The sequence below is a fragment of the Dendrobates tinctorius genome, unplaced genomic scaffold (genome assembly GCF_039654945.1).
Source record: "Dendrobates tinctorius isolate UK_male_01 unplaced genomic scaffold, ASM3965494v1 ptg000103l, whole genome shotgun sequence".
NCBI lineage: Eukaryota > Metazoa > Chordata > Amphibia > Anura > Dendrobatidae > Dendrobates > Dendrobates tinctorius.
The window spans coordinates 32,152,184-32,172,522 of NW_027361771.1; the positions used below are offsets into that span (position 1 = coordinate 32,152,184).

The 20,339-nt window shown below is 43.8% G+C and overlaps 1 long non-coding RNA gene across 1 annotated transcript in view; it reads left to right on the forward strand.

The window, feature by feature from the left end:
- The window catches only part of LOC141100022 (uncharacterized), a 109,029-nt gene that overhangs the window by 26,889 nt on the left and 61,801 nt on the right, over positions 1–20,339 (forward strand). The window contains exon 2 of the long non-coding RNA XR_012234573.1: positions 3,917–3,975. This is a non-coding gene — a long non-coding RNA (uncharacterized lncRNA). The remainder of the gene's footprint in view (positions 1–3,916; positions 3,976–20,339) is intronic.

A 20,339-nucleotide genomic window follows, 5' to 3' on the forward strand; every position in this document is an offset into this window, starting at 1 on the left:
CATTATGTTATGTATATACTTTTGTTGTTAACTAACCTGAAGTCCCTCTGATGTTCTGTAACCAACTGGGGGCGGAGGAGAGGTGCTGCCCTTTTTATCTGTAGGTTCTTCTCTATGGTCTTATAAAGACAGTGTTCAGCGGCGGACAGGGAGCCGAGTCCCGTTGCCAGTGGCTACCGTTGTGCAACTCTGCAGCCGCAGAATCGCAAGATATCCAGGGGCGAGGTGTAACGCGGGGTGTAGGTGGTGGTGGTGGGACAGCCCGCTCTAGCTGTGGAATTAGCCCCATGTCATCCTCACTCAAGAGTGTCACTGCGACCGCGTAATACCCCCGTGGACAGTCCTCTTTGAAGAAGAACATCTCATCGCCCTCATCCAGGGCCTTGCCAAACTTTATTGAGGCCGCATTAACGTAGACCTGTACGTTGGTTCTGTCTTCTCTTATGAAGTCGTACCCCTGCACAATGTCCACGTACGTCAGCCAACCTCGGGTACACCGGCCTGCCAGGGCACTTCCATCCCGTCGCAGCTCGGCTCACACCTTTTCTCGCTGTTTTTTCTTTAATATCACATCTTTCACCCAGGCCGCCTGCCTAGGGGTGGGGAAGGGCACCTCTGGTGTTTGGGATAAGTGGGGAGCGCCCAGGCCTGCAGTGGTGGAGGGTGATGCGGGAGCCGCCAGGTATTCATATGCGGCTGCATCCCCCTCGGGGACGTATGGTTCGACAACAGCGGCTGAGTAAGGGGGTGGTGAGTGGGACCAGCCCTCAGGGGTAAGGGGACGAGGCTCACTCACTCTCTCAGGAGACCGGACAGTGCCCGTGCTGGGCCCGCTGGCTCTTTTCGTCACCGCTGCTCCTTCTGGTGTCAGCTCTGCTGGCCTCCACTTTTCCGGCTGCGGCTCCTCTTGGGTGGACGCCATTTCCGGTCCCCGATGAATCAACGGCGAGGGTTCTGGTACACAGGGTTCCTCCTGTCGGTGTCGGCCCGGGGTCTCTGCATGTCGTTCTGCCATCCAACTCCGTTCAGCCGGGGACTCCACACTCTGTGGATCCGTGGTCTTTTCCAACCGCTGACTCTGCGGCCGGTACAGCCCCATGGAATGTTCTGCCAAGGCCTCCATCAGTTCCTCCCAAGGCCCTGCGGATCCGTGGTCTTTTCCAACCGCTGACTCTGCGGCCGGCACAGACCACATGGAATGTTCTGCCAAGGCCTCCGTCAGTTCCTCCCAAGGCCTGCTGATCCGTCTCTTCCCTTCTTCCTGCCTGCAGTGCCATTCCATTCGGCTCACACCACGACAGCTCCGGGTGCAAGAGTGCTCCATCGTGCCCGAGTCGCCGTCGTCTACTGGCACCGCACCACTGCTTGCAGAATCCTCTGGAAGGCCACACCTGCTTCCAGGTGGCCACTCCCCGGTCAGCTCCACCCAGGTACTAGAGTTCTGTAGGGGAGGGTGAGGCTATCTTCTCAGCCACTTCCACCATGGGAGGGCAAGGGTGCAATGACAGGTGCCTTTTGGCGCCAAGGGAGCACGGAAACACCACGAAGGGTAAGGGCTAAGTCATCTTCACCTGCGGCGCCATACCTATGGGTATTGTCAAGAAGAAGATGAGAGACACCAGAGCCAACAATGCAACCTGGGCTTCCATAACACCTCAGCAGTACCACAGGCTGATCACCACCATGCCATACCGCATTGATGCAGTAATTGATGCCAAAGGAGCTCCGACCAAGTACTGAATGCATTTACTGAATGTACATTTCAGTGGGCCAACATACTTTCTGCAGCCTAATCACATAAGGTATAGCAATGCAAGAGCCTTATAGCCTGTCAGCCCTGCAGACACAAGTTAGTCAGATCATGCACTGCGCATGATCTAACTACCTTTTTAGTGCCTGGTGACCCGGATGTCGTGACGACATCGGGTCATCATGGCAACGATCGGGACCCCTCAGTGGTATTGCGGGGTCTCCTATCCAAGGGCAGAGGAGCTTTCTTCTCTCTGCTTGCTCCCGAAATCCTGCGATCGCGTTCGATCACAGAATTTAGGGGTTTTAAGTGACGAGAGTGATGCTGGATGGCTCTTGGTACTGAGTGCCAACTATCACCCCACTTGTCACTGTACCAGGGTAAGTGGGAAGAGTGAGGGTAAGTGCCAGAATTGACGCATTTAATGGATGCGCCTTTTCTGGGGAGGCTGAGAGCTGATATTTTTAGTCTGGGATGGAGCCAATATCTATGACCTCTTCCTAAGCTATTAACATCAGTCCGCAACTGCCTAACCTTTGCTAGTTATTAATTATAGAGGGACCCTATTTCATTTTTGGAGGGTCCCTCATTTTAATAACCATTTAATATTAATAGCCTGGGAAGCTCCTTGGGTTTAACCCCCTTCCCAGGATAAAATCATCTGCCCTCAGCTGTCCACTTTCCCTTTTCTGGTTAATAAAATTTCAGGATATCCCACGCCTTTTTTTTTCAGAAAATAATTTACTTAGTAATAAAATACATGTATAATAAGCTACACAAGCACTATACTTATTTTATATGTGATAGATATAAAGATGTCAATCTATTGTATGAGTATATACACTCACTGGCCACTTTATTAGGTACACCATGCTAGTAACGGGTTGGACCCCCTTTTGCCTTCAGAACTGCCTCAATTCTTCGTGGCAGAGATTCAACAAGGTGCTGGAAGCATTCCTCAGAGATTTTGGACCATATTGACATGATGGCATCACACAGTTGGCGCAGATTTGTCGGCTGCACATCCCTGATGCGAATCTCCCGTTCCACCACATCCCAAAGATGCTCTATTGGATTGAGATCTGGTGACTGAGGAGGCCATTTGAGTACAGTGAACTCATTGTCATGTTCAAGAAACCAATCTGAGATGATTCGAGCTTTATGACATGGCGCATTATCCTGCTGAAAGTAGCCATCAGATGTTGGGTACATTGTGGTCATAAAGGGATGGACATGGTCAGCAACAATACTCAGGTAGGCTGTGGCGTTGCAACGATGCTCAATTGGTACCAAGGGGCCCAAAGAGTGCCAAGAAAAAATTCCCCACACCATGACACCACCACCACCAGCCTGAACCGTTGATACAAGGCAGGATGGATCCATGCTTTCATGTTGTTTACGCCAAATTCTGACCCTACCATCCGAATGTCGCAGCAGAAATCGAGACTCATCAGACCAGGCAACGTTTTTCCAATCTTCTACTGTCCAATTTCGATGAGCTTGTGCAAATTGTAGCCTCAGTTTCCTGTTCTTAGCTGAGAGGAGTGGTACCCAGTGTGGTCTTCTGCTGCTGTAGCCCATCTGCCTCAAAGTTCGACGCACTGTGCGTTCAGAGATGCTCTTCTGCCTACCTTGGTTGTAACGGGTGGCAATTTGAGTCACTGTTGCCTTTCTATCAGCTCGAACCAGTATGCCCATTCTTCTCTGACCTCTGGCATCAACAAGGCATTTCCGGCCACAGAACTGCCGCTCACTGGATTTTTTTTCTTTTTCGGACCATTCTCTGTAAACCCTAGAGATGGTTGTGCGTGAAAATCCCAGTAGATCAGCAGTTTCTGAAATACTCAGACCAGCCCTTCTGGCACCAACAATCATGCCACGTTCAAAGGCACTCAAATCACCTTTCTTCCCCATACTGATGCTCGGTTTGAACTGCAGGAGATTGTCTTGACCATGTCTACATGCCTAAATGCACTGAGTTGCCGCCATGTGATTGGCTGATTAGAAATTAAGTCTTAACACACAGTTGGACAGGTGTACCTAATAAAGTGGCCAGTGAGTGTATGTCTTCTATGCGAATTCAGCTAAGAAAAAAAAATTGCAGATGAGCTGGGACTTATAGATAAACATTGTTAATTAACATTAACTCGTGTGTTTTTCTCGCAGATGAATATGAGCCCTTATAACCTTCCAACAGCTGTTTGCAGTTACATATTGAGGGGCAGGTATGTTGTGAATTCTCTTACTTATGGGTCAGGGCTCCCTCTGATGGTTACTGGGGGGGTAGTGGAGCTGGCCAGATTGACAAAGGTTTGCCACCTGATGATGATGATGATGATGATGATTGGAGATCTGGGGTTATCGATTGGAGTATTTAAGTCAGCAGGCTTCCTTCACTCCCTGCTGGTGATTTGCTTTTCTGTGCATTCTGAGGTCTGATGTCTCCTGCCCTGATCCTGCATTGTTCAGATAAGTTGTTCATTTGCTAATCCTTTGCATTTGATCTGGTTTTGTTTCTTTCTGCTTGTTGTGAGGGTTCAGTGTGCTCCCTGCTGGGGGCTGTGCTGGACCCCGCTCCATATGTTGCAGCTTGTGTCAGTTTGTTTAGTCACCTGTTATATTAGTTTATATTAGTCTCTTTTACTTTGCTGCCAGTTCATACCAGAATGCTGATATAGTGGGGGCGAGGTCATGAGACCTCAGTGTTTTTTTGTACTTCAGACGTGTTAGATTTTTTAGGGTTTTTGCTTGATTGCAGACAGTGTCTTTTCTTTCCTATTCTCTCTAGTCAGTTTGGGCCCCATCATTTGCTCAGTCTATTTTCTGCCTGCGTTTGTGTGTTCATCTTGTCTGACCAACAATATATGTTTGGGGGCTATCTATTCCTTTGGGGTCTACTCCGGGGCAGTTAAGATTTCACCTTTCTTGCTTTAGGCTTAGTTAGCTCTCCGGCTGTGCCGAGGCGTCTAGGGCATCGTAGGTACGCTCCACGACTACTGCTAGTTGTGTTGTTAGGATTAGGGGTCTGCAATCCACCAAGTGACCAACCTTTCTGGTTTCCTGGTGGCCTAGCCTATTTCTGTTAGCCTCCTCGGTGACCTGTTCATAACACAGGTACCTACAAAATGCGAAAAAAAGGGGAAGGTCCAGCTTCACAAAAAAAGTCCAATTTATTATTATAAAAACAAAGTCCAAGAAAAATAGATCACATAACAGGCAATAGGCAACTCGTTTCGAACAAGCTTGTTCTTTCTCAAAACTGCTTCCTATGGGTGTTACTGCAATTTATACCAATTTCATCCAATAAAACTTAAATGCAAATCACATGAGGTGGGAAGGAAAAAAAGAAGGAAAAACCAAAAAAAATCACAAAAAAAGAGGCATGATAGAAAAAATTATACAATATTACAAAAATACAAAATTACATATTAAATAAATACATATAATTTTCCCTGTCCCCAATCTCCTCTTTTTCCTGTCCTGATCTTGCTGTTCATCACTACAACAACACCCTTGACCAGGTAGTGCCCCTCACCCTCAGAACCTCCAAGCACAGAGTAAAACAGCCGTGGCTCACATCGCAAACTCGACTTCTCCAGCGATGCTCTAGGAGTGCTGAACGCTGATGGAGAAAAACCCGCACACCAGAAGACTTCATCCACTTCAAAATTATGTTAAGAACCTATAACTCTGCGCTTCACCTTGCCAAACATACCTACTTCACCACCCTGATTTCCTCACTATCCAACAACCCCTAGAAACTCTTAACACCTTTCACTCCCTCCTCAGGCCAAAAGCACAAGCCCCTATCACAGACATTTATGCGGATGACCTGGCCTCCAACTTTATAGAGAAAATAGATAATATCCATCAGGAAATCCGCTCCCAGCCACCAAGTGCTGTGACTCCCATCCTACCTGCATTTCCCCTGGCTCTCTTTCCACATTTGATCCCATCACAGAAGAAGAAGTCTCCAGACTCCTCTCTTCTTCTCGTCTGACTACATGCACTACCGACCTCATTCCCTCACATCTCCTCCAGTCTCTCTCTTCAGTTGTCACAACTCACCTAACTACAATCTTTAATCTCTCCCTCTCCTCTGGCATTTTCCCATCTTCCTTCAAACCTTCTATCGTTACTCCATTACTAAAGAAATCCACTCTCAACCCATCCTGCACAAACAGCTACAGACCAGTCTCATCTTCCCTTCATCTCTAAACTTTTGGAGCGCCTAGTCTACTCCCAACTTACCAGTTACCTCTCTACTCACTCCCTCTTAGACCCTTCACAGTCCGGCTTCCGCCCCTACATTCGACTGAAATGGCACTCATCAAAGTTACCAATGATCTTCTGACAGCAAAATGTAACGGTGAACACTCTCTGCTCATTCTTCTCGACCTTCCTGCAGCTTTCGACACTGTTGACCACTGTCTTCTACTCTCTAGGTTCCAGTCACTAGGCATTAAGGACACTGCTCTCTCCTGGTTCTCTTCCTATCTTTCTGACCGCTACTTCAGCGTTTTGTTTGCTGGCTCCACTTCATCTCCTCATCCTGTCGCTGTCAGGGTACCTCAGGGCTCAGTCCTTGGCCCCCTTGTCTTCTCTCTCTACACGGCCCCAACTGGACAGACCATCAGCAGATTTGGCTTTCAGTACCATCTTTATGTTGATGACACACAACTATACACGTCATCCCCTGACCTTACCCCCACTGTACTACAGAACGCCAGTGACTGTCTGTCTGTAATCTCCGACATCATGTCCATTCTCTATCTAAAACTTAACCTCTCAAAAACTGAACCTCTTCTGCTCCCGCCGTCTACTAACCTCCCTAAATCTGACATTTCCTTCTCCGTGGGTGCCAACCATAATAATACCCCAGCAGCAATATATATGTATATAGGTGGGCACCAAGGAAAATATGACATGAATATGATAACTGGGTGCAACACTGTGCCAAGTAGATTAAATGAAAAAAGGGAGAAAAGAGACACAGGATAACATGCACACAACGGCAGAATGTCCATGTGAAAAAAGGCTTTTATTGACATTCAATAGCTAGAGAGCTCCAAGTGTACAATAAAAACAAAAAACACAAATGAAACAAAAGTGGGCAGGTGGAGAACACATGCAGTATACAAAGGAAGAAATGTTTATATAAATGTTTCAAAATATGCATTCACAACAATGCCCTCTATCACCATATAATATGCATAAAATGTTTAGTATAAACATATGGACAATTTGCAGCAGTAAAGTCTGATCAGTCTAATAGTCACTTGTAGGTATGTAAACAATCCAAATGATTACCATGCAAGTCCATAGATGAGGGAAGGCAATTGCTGGATCACATAAAAATTACCTAAGCATACTCACACTGCCCACAGAACCCAACGCGTGTCGCTGCTAACCTGCAGCTTCCTCAGGGGAAGTAGCCAGGAATGATATCAAGTCCCCTTTATAGTACAATTGCAATTGTAATCACTACAGTGCACGCCAACACCTAAGTGCAGCATCAGCTGTGTGATGAAGATATCCTGAGTCCAGGATGAGTCATGATGCCTGCGCAGTAGATAGCATTGTATTCCTGAGAGATTGTGAACAAGACTGTCGGGATCCCTCAGATATCTCTTTCATCTGAAGGACTGATGTTCTTGGGTGTAAGGCACCATATGTCTCTAATTGATTGCTCCGTCGAGAAGAATAACACAGACACAAGCTGTATAATACAACTCGGGATGCCTGCTGCGCGCCTCTGCTTATCAGTTAGGCTTCCATCTTTTATAGCAAAGAATTTAGACATTTACAGTCATGCGCAGTATAAAATGATTTCACAACTTGTTTTCTACAAAGAAAGTCATATAGGCTAAAAAACAGGAGTATTTGACCTTGGTTCACAAGGGAGATGTCTGAGACATCTCCTCGAAGAAAAGATAAAGTTCAGCAGAATTCATTTAACTCATTCAGTTCTTATCATTCCCCCCTTTGACATCTTCATTTTCCACAATCTGGAACACTGGATCCTGCAACAACAACGGATAGTGGCTCGTTCACCAGGTACTATCCCAGGCCGACGGGTTGCCCAAGGGAGACAGGTCTTCTACCTTCTCCATCCCCCAGATACTGAAGCCACGTCCATCATTGCAAGAGTACGCTCCTTCATGCCAGAAATGAGATGTCAATCTAGGACTCAAAGGAATAATAGTTAAATTCTTGTTGTTTACAGTCAAACTTCCTTATCTATTTCTACATCTTTTCTTGCATACAGAGATACACCAAAAAACAAGTTTCAGTAACACATATATTATAAGGAGACAAACGGCAATACGTAATAAACTTAGTATAATCCCAGCTATCCAGCCTCCAATACCCTTAAACCAATTAGCTGGATTAAGAAAAGAGAAGGTGTCTGACCACCAACTGTCCTTAGTACGATTATTGTCTTTATCGTACTGATCTCTAAGTCTTTGAACATCCTCTATTTTTGATCTTAACTTTAAACTACTGTTGGGATCTATATAATGACAGCAAGCGGGTCCGATGACTTGACACATACCTCCTTGCGCTGCAGTTAAATAATCTAGTACTATGGTATGCTGATTAGTGACTATGATAAGCTGATTTTGGACAGCAACGGTGGTGTTCAGTATATCCAATATATCCCATATTTGGTCGTCTAAGTAATCTGTAGCCCTGACTAATTTATCCCACATTTGAGTAATCATAGGATAAATAAAAATAGAACTGACAATTTTATTAGCCACACTCATCTGCACTATATGTGGTCTCCCAGAGAGGCGAGGTGTATTGTCAGCAGCTCTTTTGTACAACGTGTGTTTAGGTATGCTCTGAGTATTCAACTGGTCATTCGGAATAACAAAGGTAGCTGGAGTCAAACGACCCAGAGTACAAGCACCTTTTACCCCTACTGGCAACCATTTATATGCATTGTCTCCACATACCCAGTACATGTCACTAGGTAGGTCCCATAGGGCTGAATGTTGTAGTACCAGTCTATGAACTAAATCTATGAACGCAGATGCATTCTGGAGCATGCACCAAGGTGAAAATTGTCCTAAAGGACTACAATAACCTGCATCAGGGTTTCCACAAGGGGAGGTTCCCTTCTTATATTCCGAGGACTCGTTACAAGGCATATTACCAGGAATATTAATACAAGTTTCGTTAGTGCCCTGGGGAAATAAATTGGAGTACTCCCATGACATATTATGTAACTTTCTTTCTAGCAACATTGGTTTGAAGGCATCAGTAGAATGAGAAGTTACATCAAAGCTAACTTGTAAACCATACGTTGGAACTTGCCCCAAGTAGGTTAACCAAGCCCCCCCTTTATATGCCAGATATTGAAGGTGTGTATTACTTCCTGAAAGGTTACCCTGCCACCAAGGGTATCCTACCCATCCCACAATAGGTATTCCAACAGTTGTGTTCCATAACTTCACATTATTTGTGGCATTATTAGCAAGTGTATCAGAACAACTGGTCCAGGCAAATAATTCCTCGGGTGGCACAGGAATAACAAGGAACGGAATACTAGTGGCTGATACTGGTGAATGTGTGCAGATCCAGCAATCTGCTGGAGACTGAGTGTCATTTGACCAATCATTCAGTAATTTTTCATGATGTTGTATAAACTTATTATTCAAGGACATTGGAGAATTTAGACTGTCCCACGCAGCTACCATTATTACAGATAATGCAACAAAACCAAACCAAAACATTATGCACTCTTACGCTTTGTTAATTCCTGTGGCTAGTTTGCAATGCGATGCGTGGATCCAGGTTGGTCGTCCTTCCAACTTAACAGAAGTAGGCGTTGTTAGGAGTACTTGGTAAGGTCCTTGATATCGGGGTTCAAGGGTCTTTCTGGAGTGTTTCTTGACAAATACATAATCACCAGGTTGTAGACAGTGAGTTCCTTCCACGCTATCTGGATCTGGAATGGAAGAGAAAACTAGAGAATGCATTTGAGTTAAATGCTTTTGCAACTGGATTACATAACTTGTCAAATTATCCACATTGAGTGTTAAGACCTGTGGGTAGTACAACCCTGTGTTTGGTGGTCTTCCAAACAGTATCTCGAAGGGTGACAGTTTAGTTTTCCCCGTGGGTGTGTACCTTACTGAGAATAATGCTAATGGGAGACACTCTGGCCATGGTCTACGGGTCTGTTCCATGGTTTTCTGTATTTTTAATTTTAGTGTTCCGTTCATTCTTTCTACCTTCCCTGAACTCTGTGGGTGGTAGGGTGTATGAAATGCTTGTTCTACACCTATCATTTGCATTACATTTTGCATTAACTCAGCAGTAAAGTGTGTACCTCTGTCTGATTCAATTGTTTCAGGGACACCGAATCGTGGTACTAGTTCCATCACTAGTTTCTTTGCAGTGGCTCGAGCTGTAGCCGTTTTCACCGGGTAGGCCTCTGGTCATCCAGAGAACATGTCAACACACACCAGAACATATTCATATGGTCCACTTCTGGGGAGTTGAATGTAGTCGATCTGTAGTCTCTGGAAGGGATATAATGGCCTAGGACTGTGTTTCCGTGGAGTTTTCACTACCTGTCCGGGATTGTGTGCTAGGCATATGGGACAGGAGGTACAGTGTAGCTGCGCCGCCTTCCCAAACCCAGGAGCAATCCAAACCTTCGTGACTAGGCGTGTCATTCCATTGGCGGACATGTGAGTTGGAAGATGAACTACTTCTGCCATCCTTGGGTACAAAACCCTAGGCAAGCAGTACTTCTGATCTTTCTTCCATATTCCGTTCGTCTTCTCAGCTCCCATCTTTTCCCAAGTTTCCTTGTCCGTCTGAGCGGAGTCTTCTTGGAACTTTTGTAAGTCTGTAAACAATTCTGATGCATCCTTGTGCACTATGTTTACTTTTTCTGGAGTCCCCAAGGCAGCTTGCTTCGCCGCCTGGTCTGCTTTTTCATTGCCTTTTGCTTCCATGTTGTCTTTTCTGGTGTGTGCTGGCACCCTCATAACGGCCACCTCCTGTGTCTGGGCCACATTCTCGAGGATTTCTCTGATCAGTGTGGCATGTTTTATGGGTGTTCCTGCTGCTGTCATGAAACCCCTTGTGCGCCACAAAACCCCAAAATCATGTACTATCCCAAAGGCATATCTTGAGTCAGTGTAGATATTTGCCGTTTTTCCTTTGGAAAGTTTTAATGCCTCATTCAGAGCTGTCAGCTCAGCCTCTTGTGCGGACATGTGGGGTGGAAGTGCCTTTGCTACAATAGTCTCATGTGGTGACACTACCGCATATCCTGTGTGGAATTTTCCACTTTCATCGGCATATCTGCTGCCATCCACAAAAAGTACAAAGTCTGGATTTGACAATGGTGTGTCTGTGACATTGGGCAAGCCAACAACTTCTTGCTGCATCAGTTCTATGCAATCATGTTCAACCTCGTGTGGGGACTCAAAAGAAAGCGATAATGTGTTCTCATCTATATCCCCCCCTTCAGAATCTGCAATTGGCAACAATGTAGCCAGATTCAGATTCTGAGTTTTGGTAAACGTAACATTAGGAGGCATAAGCAAGGCACATTGCAATCTGAGTTGTCTTGCCATAGAAATATGTTTAGAAGAAACCTGATTCAGGATACTGTATATATCATGTGTGGTACAGACAGTTAGTGGGTTATCCAGTACAATATCAGAAACTTTGTCAAGTAGCAATGCGATTGCAGAGACTGCTCTAACACAGGATGGTGTTCCCTGTGCTACAGAGTCTAATTTGGCAGAATAGTATGCAAGGGGTCTATTCTTTTTGTCATGTTTCTGTGTCAAAATGCCAGTAGCATGCCCTCTAATTTCAGCGGCCATCAGTTGAAAGGGTATATCATAGTTAGGTATACCTAATGCTGGGGCTGACACTATGGCCTTCTTCAGATACTGAAATGAGTCTCGTGCAATGTCAGTCAGTTGGAAAGGTATTGTGTTGATGCAATCATACAGTGGCTGCATGTGTTCACTAGCATGTATGACCCATTGGCGGCAAGACGAAACTAAACCCAAAAATGCTCTCAACTGCTTATGAGTTGTCGGTTCCTTCATTTGTTGTACAATTGTGATTCTGTCATTGGTTAAGTGTCGGGTACCATGTGATAGACAATGTCCTAAGAATATGACTTTTGGTTGGCAAAACTGTAATTTTTCTCTGTTGACCTTACATCCATTGTCTGATAAAAACATCAGTAGTGAAAGTGTATGGATTCTACAGTTAGCCTCATCAGGTGCACAAAGCAACAGGTCATCCACATATTGTAAGAGCACAATATCAGGTGGGTGTGGCCAGCCGGCCAACACAGACTGCAATGCTTGCGTGTACAATGTGGGTGAATGCTGCATGCCCTGTGGCAGTCTGGTCCAGGCATATTGTTTGCCCTTACATGTAAAAGCGAACAGATGCCAACAGCTTTTGTGGAGGGGCACTGAGAAAAATGCGTTTGACAAATCAATCACTGAAAAACATTTCGATTGACTAGGGATTTTTGCCAATAGCGTGTGTGGGTTAGGTACTACTGGTGTCAAAGGAACAAGGACCTTATTTATCTCTCTCAGATCATGTACCATGCGATATTTCGGGGCATCACCTGGTCCTCCTTTCTTTTTGACAGGAAACAATGGCGTATTAGCTTGTGATTTAATTGACACCAATGCTCCATTGTTTACAAGATCAGTGACTTGTGCCTCAATAGCAGCCTCTTGTTGGGCACTGATAGGGTACTGCCGCAGCTGTGGCAACCTTGTGTCTGCGGGCACCTCCACCACAACTGGGGATACGGGAAGTAAGCCAATATCCGCATTCCCTTTTGCCCATAAGGTATCAGGTAATTTGTCTAGGGCTGGGTCCCATGGTTGTGATGTGGTGTCATCAGGATTTTGTGACTCGAGAGCTTGAATTATCATGCAAGCCTCAAGAGCATCCTCATCCTCATCTGGGATAGTAAGATGTACTGTACCATCTTCAGCAAATTTGATATCTGCCTGCAGTTTCTTTAGTACATCTACTCTCAATAGGCAAATTGGTGCTCTTTTGACAAACAAAAATTTATTCAGGAACATTTTAGGTCCTATCTTAACTGGTAAAGGTTTGCTAAAAGGAATTAGGCTAGATTGTCCACTGAATCCTGAGACAAAAGTCGAATACTCTGAAAGGAGGTCTGGAGTTATTACTTTGTCATTAACCACCGAAGAGGTTGCTCCAGTATCTAATAGAAAGGGTACCTTTTTACCATTCACCTGAATTTTAATTACTGGCTCCCTAGAATCGAGTGTCATTCTAGTGGCATTTAGTCAGTCGGTTGTGTCCTCCTTTCTAGATTGATGTTCCCTATCTGCTTTTCTCTTTCGGCAATCTCTTTGAAAGTGACCAGGTTTCTTACAGTAATGGCAAGTAAAAGTCTTTCTCCTTGGTCTCCCTACCGGGTCTTCCAAATCTAGTGTAAGAAACACTTTCCCTTTTTCTCTTTTGTTTTCCCTTAAGTCCATCTCAATTCCCATGGCTCTCTGCTTTAGACCATGGGCATTGTCTGCTGACCTCCAATCGGGAGTACAAATTTTCAACTTCAATTTCATTTCTGGCGTTAACCCATCTATGAATGACTTAGCAAGCAGTCTCTGTACCCCCGGGTTGGTAAGGTCTAGTCCCTCATCGCTAAATCCCATCTAATGTCTGGTAAAAATCAGCTACTGTTTGTCCAGGTTGTTGTGAAACAGCTGTCTGTGAACCTCGCTGTCTCTGTTTGTCTCCCATGAACGTGTCAAGGACTTCTAGGAATATTCCTGCTGATGCCTGTGTGCGAGGGTTGTCTGCTGCATCCTCCGCTGGCTTTCTAATTGTCAAAGCCTGCCAGAGCTCGTGTTGGAGTGGCAGAGGTAGTTTTAATCTGAGCATATCTTCCCCGTCATTCCAGGTACCTCTGTGTACCATCAACACCTGTCTTAAGTAAGCAGCAAATCGTGCTGGATTGATAATCGGGTCAGGGGCGTTAGACAACAAAGCCATACATTCAGTTGCAGTCCAAGGCTGGTAATGATTAGTAATTATATGTCTAGTGACGTAATCCCCCTGTGCTGTAATCTCCCTGAAGGGTCTGCTTTGTGATCTGACAGGGTTTAATAGGTTGGGCGCATGGTATCGGGGTGCACCACAGGCAAGACAATTCTCCCTCCAATTGGGGTTTTGTTGACCACAATTACTGCAGACCCATCCAGGTTCATCACTGCCACTAGGTGGCTTAACAGCTATTTGCGTCTCTGGGTACAGCTTAGCCGGTGGTGGAGGTGAACTGGGAGTTGTGGCAGGAGCCATAGGTACTGGTGGTGGCACTGACAAAGGGGTTGGATAGGGTGGAGGCTCATGCATTTTCTCCACTGGGTCATCCGTCATTCTGACCTTCTTTGGACGTATCCATTTCCCTGTCTTCTCGTTATATGCCCACTTTTCCCTCTGAGCAACTTGTGGACATTTTAAACATGCTTCAACCTGTTCTCCCCATCCCGCATCTGCAATTTTTCCTGACTTCGTGTCTTTTATTTCTTTCCATTTATCCTCATTCAAAGCCTCTTTCCCTTCTACCTTGAATTTTTTTAATACCTTTTCTAGGTCTCTTGCTGCACTTCTTCCATATCTATCCTCAATTATATCACATAACCAATTTCCCTCCTCAGGTGTCTTTCCCTGACTGTTCCCCATTTCTTTATCCTGTTTCTCTTGTTCCTTCCTGTTAATCCTCCCTTCCTTAGGTGGTGTATTGGGTAAGCTCAAGACTAGGCTCTACTATACCTCGTTACCTTCTTCCTAAGGTGCTAACAGGCTAAATGGGGTGTCTGTTCCTCGTTGTAATACGTGTTTCGTGTACTTATATGCTATGTAACATCCGAACAGAAACACTCCCACAACACACAGGATTGTAAACAAAGTATCCATCTATCGGGGTTCTTCAGTCATATCTTGTCACAGGCTCATTTCGCGGTCCTGTGCTCATTCGATCACACTCTTATCTGTCACAAGGTTTATTCGTAAAGGGTGTTGATTTAAGCTTAGGCGGTGACCTCCCCGAAAGGACGCTGTCACATAACCCAGTTAGGCAATATCACCACTCTTTGAACGAATACCTACTGTGCAGCTTATTTTTCTACTTTCCACAACCTTTCAAATCAAAGTAGCCATTCAACAACCTCCCTGATTCCTAACACGGAATCTTCTGTTGTGGAGAACTTGTCCGTCGGGGCTTTGCAGCATGAACTGTTCACCCAGCCTTATATTCCGTAATGTCAGACCTCTCCCATTTCGATTTGCATCAGCTCTTTTTCTAAAAATAGCTGTGCACAGACAGAACCTACAGTAACCTCTCATTCGAGCAGAAATTACATATGCGTGTCACACCCGATTTCCTCAGAGTTCTTATATGGACCTGATCTTACGGCCCCCTCCTCTACTAGATTCCCCTTTATACGGACCTTAGTTATAATGATACATTATGAAGAGCAGAGAAGAGAAAAATTGATCTCTTACCTGGCCAGGTGTTTAGGTCTGCTGTTCACAATTTCATCAGTAACTGGAGTGGTCTGTAGATCGGGTAGTCTTGGAGAGGTGCCTATATCAGGTCCCTGTTTCGGGCGCCAGGAAACTGTCGGGATCCCTCAGATATCTCTTTCATCTGAAGGACCGATGTTCTTGGGTGTAAGGCACCATATGTCTCTAATTGATTGCTCCGTCGAGAAGAATAACACAGACACAAGCTGTATAATACAACTCGGGATGCCTGCTGCGCGCCTCTGCTTATCAGTTAGGCTTCCATCTTTTATAGCAAAGAATTTAGACATTTACAGTCATGCGCAGTATAAAATGATTTCACAACTTGTTTTCTACAAAGAAAGTCATATAGGCTAAAAAACAGGAGTATTTGACCTTGGTTCACAAGGGAGATGTCTGAGACATCTCCTCAAAGAAAAGATAAAGTTCAGCAGAATTCATTTAACTCATTCAGTTCTTATCAAAGACTCTAGCAGTTCAGAAGCCAGAGACCAGGAACCAGGAGGTGCCCCACATGTAACAAGGCTGCTGCTCTGTAAGCCAGGCAGGGAGGGGGAGGGCGGTTTTTAACTCTTTCTCCTCACACAGCCCAGCACCCAAGAATGACATCAGTGCTCCATAACATAAACTTATGCTATCAACCTGATAAAAAATAAAGTGATAATTAGTGTTGAGCGATACCACCCGATACTTAAAAATATCGGATCGGCCGATCTAAAAAAAGTATCGGGTATCACCGATTCCGACCCCGGAAGTCCCATTCAAGTCAATGGGACAGAAATATCGGAATTGAAAAAACCCCTTTCTTGCCTTGTACAGCCTGTTATGGAGGGAAGAGTGTGGGCGGTGCGTGGGCAGACACTGTGCGTGTCTGTGTGTGCGGACGGGGTCTGTACGGGCCTCTCGGGGGCCTGTGCCGGCCTGCCGGGGGCCTGTACCGGCTGCCGGTGGTCTGTATGGGCCTCTTGGGGGCCTGTGCCGGCCTGCCAGGGGCCTGTGCCGGCTGTCAGTGGTCTGTATGGGCCTGCCGGGGGCCTTTGCCGGCTGCCGGTGGTCTGTACGGGCCTGCCGGGGGTCTTGTGTGTGTGCAGGCATCGTCCGATGGGACTACAAGTCCCATCGGGCGATGTCTGCTACACTGACAGTGATTGACACATTAGCCAATGATGGGACAGTAGTAGTCCCTTCATCCAGCTAATGTGTTGAATGTAAAAAAACCAAAATAAAAACATACTACATACATACTACATACATGCTACATACATACTACATATATACAACATACATATACATGCTACATATATACAACATACAGTCATGGCCAAAAGTATTGACACCCCTGCAATTCTGTCAGATAATACTCAGTTTCTTCCTGAAAATGATTGCAAACACAAATTCTTTGGTATTATTCTCTTCATTTAATTTGTCTTAAATGAAAAAACACAAAAAGAATTGTCCTAAAGCCAAACTGGATATAATTCCACACCAAACATAAAAAAGAGGGTGGACAAAAGTATTGGCACTGTTCGAAAAATCATGTGATGCTTCTCTAATTTGTGTAATTAACAGCACCTGTAACTTACCTGTGGCACCTAACAGGTGTTGGCAATAACTAAATCACACTTGCAGCCAGTTAACATGGATTAAAGTTGACTCAACCTCTGTCCTGTGTCCTTGTGTGTACCACATTGAGCATGGAGAAAAGAAAGAAGACCAAAGAACTGTCTGACGACTTGAGAAACCAAATTGTGAGGAAGCATGAGCAATCTCAAGGCTACAAGTCCATCTCCAAAGACCTGAATGTTCCTGTGTCTACCGTGCGCAGTGTCATCAAGAAGTTTAAAGCCCATGGCACTGTGGCTAACCTCCCTAGATGTGGCCGGAAAAGAAAAATTGACAAGAGATTTCAACGCAAGATTGTGCGGATGTTGGATAAAGAACCTCCACTAACATCCAAACAAGTTCAAGCCGCCCTGCAGTCCGAGGGTACAATGGTGTCAACCCGTACTATCCGTCGGCATTTGAATGAAAAGGGACTGTATGGTAGGAGACCCAGGAAGACTCCACTTCTTACCCCGAGACATAAAAAAGCCAGGCTGGAGTTTGCCAAAACTTACCTGAAAAAGCCTAAAACATTTTGGAAGAATGTTCTCTGGTCAGATGAGACAAAAGTAGAGCTTTTAGGGCAAAAGCATCAACATAGAGTTTACAGGAGAAAAAAGAGGCATTCAAAGAAAAGTACACCGTCCCTACAGTCAAACATGGCGGAGGTTCCCTGATGTTTTGGGGTTGCTTTGCTGCCTCTGGCACTGGACTGCTTGACCGTGTGCATGGCATTATGAAGTCAGAAGACTACCAACAAATTTTGCAGCATAATTTAGAGCCCAGTGTGAGAAAGCTGGGTCTACCTCAGAGGTCTTGGGTCTTCCAGCAGGACAATAACCCAAAACACACTTCAAAAAGCACTAGAAAATGGTTTGAGAGGAAGCACTGGAGACTTCTAAGGTGGCCAGCAATGAGTCCAGACCTGAATCCCATAGAACACTTGTGGAGAGATCTAAAAATGGCAGTTTGGAGAAGGCACCCTTCAAATATCAGGGACCTGGAGTAGTTTGCCAAAGAAGAATGGTCTAAAATTCCAGCAGAGCATTGTAAGAAACTCATTGATGGTTACCGGAAGCGGTTGGTCGCAGTTATTTTGGCTAAAGGTTGTGCCATCAAGTATTAGGCTGAGGGTGCCAATACTTTTGTCCGGCCCATTTTTGGAGTTTTGTGTGAAATGATCAATGTTTTGCTTTTTGCTTCATTCTATTTTGTGTTTTTTCATTTAAGACAAATTAAATGAAGATAATAATACCAAAGAATTTGTGTTTGCAATCATTTTCAGGAAGAAACTGAATATTATCTGACAGAATTGCAGGGGTGTCAATACTTTTGGCCATGACTGTACATATATACTACATACTACATACATGCTACATATATACTACATTCATACAACATACATATAAACTACATACTACATATATACTACATACAACATTCATACATACTACATACATGCTTCATATATACTACATTCATACAACATACATACTACATACAACATACATACATAGTACATACATACTACATACATGCTACATATACTACATTCATACAACATACATATATACTACATTACATATATACTACATACAACATACATACATACTACATTCATACAACATACATACTACATACAACATACATACATAGTACATACATACTACATATATACTACATTCATGCAACATACATACATACTACATATATACTACATTCATGCAAGATACATATATACTACATACATGCTACATATATGCTACATTCATACAACATACATATATACTACATACATACATACATACAACATGCTACAGACATACAACATACATACTGCATACAATACATTCATACAATACATACATATAGACATACAGTATATATAACACAGAGTACATACTCACCAATACTTGTCACTTTGATCCCCGAAGCCAGTGTCATCTAAGGAAAAATATGAAAATAACAAACCACCAAATACTCCCTGATCTGCAGAAATCCATGAGTGAATGTCCCACACCGATCACCCGTGGAGAGCAGCAGCATCAGCTGATGCGACCGCTCTCTACGGGACTCAGGAATCCAGTGTCGGGAGGTAGGTATCCTTCCGCACTGTATTCCTCCGCCACTGTAAAAAAATAGTCCCTGGTCTCACTTTATGGCTAATGCTGCGTGGGAACTTTTTCACACAGCAATGCCAAGAGTGAGACTAGGGACTATTTTTTTTACAGTGGCGGAGGAATACAGTGCGGAAGGTACCTACCTCCCGACACTGGATTCCTTGAGCTCCTAGAGAGTGGTCGCATCAGCTGATGCTGCTGCTCTCCACGGGAGATTGGCGTGGGACACGCGTGTATTTCTGCAGATCAGGGAGTATATGGCTTGTTTGTTAATTTCATATTTTTCCTTAGATGACACTGGCTTCGGGGAACAATGTGACAAGTATTGGTGAGTATGTACTCTATGTTATATGTACTGTATGCCTATGTATGTATTTTATGAATGTATTGTATGTAGCATGTATGCATTGTATGAATGTATGTATGTTGTATGTAGTATGTATGCAGTATGTATGTATGTTGTATGTCTGTAGCATGTTGTATGTATGTAGTATGTATGTAGCATGTATGTAGTATATATGTATGTTGTATGAATGTAGTATATATGTAGCATGTATGTAGTATCTATGTATGTTGTATGAATGTAGTATATATGTAGCATGTATGTAGTATGTATGTATGAATGTAGTATATATGTAGCATGTATGTAGTATGTATGTATGTATGTTGTATGAATGTAGTATATATGTAGCATGTATGTAGTATGTATGTTGTATGAATGTAGTATATATGTAGCATGTATGTAGTATGTATGTATGTTGTATGAATGTAGTATATATGTAGCATGTATGTAGTATGTATGTATGAATGTAGTATATATGTAGCATGTATGTTGTATGAATGTAGTATATATGTAGTATGTATGTAGTATGTATGAATGTAGTATATATGTAGCATGTATGTAGTATATATGTATGAATGTAGTATATGTAGTATGTATGTAGTATGTATGTAGTATATATGTAGTATGTATGTAGTATGTATGTATGTTGTATGAATGTAGTATATATGTAGCATGTATGTAGTATGTATGTATGTAGCATGTATGTAGTATGTCTGTATGTATGTTGTATGAATGTAGTATATATGTAGCATGTATGTAGTATGTATGAATGTAGTATTTATGTAGCATGTATGTAGTATATATGTATGTATGTAGTATGTATGTAGTATATATGTTGTATGTATGTATGTATGTTGTATGAATGTAGTATGTATGTAGTATGTATGTTGTATGAATGTAGTATATATGTAGCATGTATGTAGTATGTATGTATGTATGTTGTATGAAT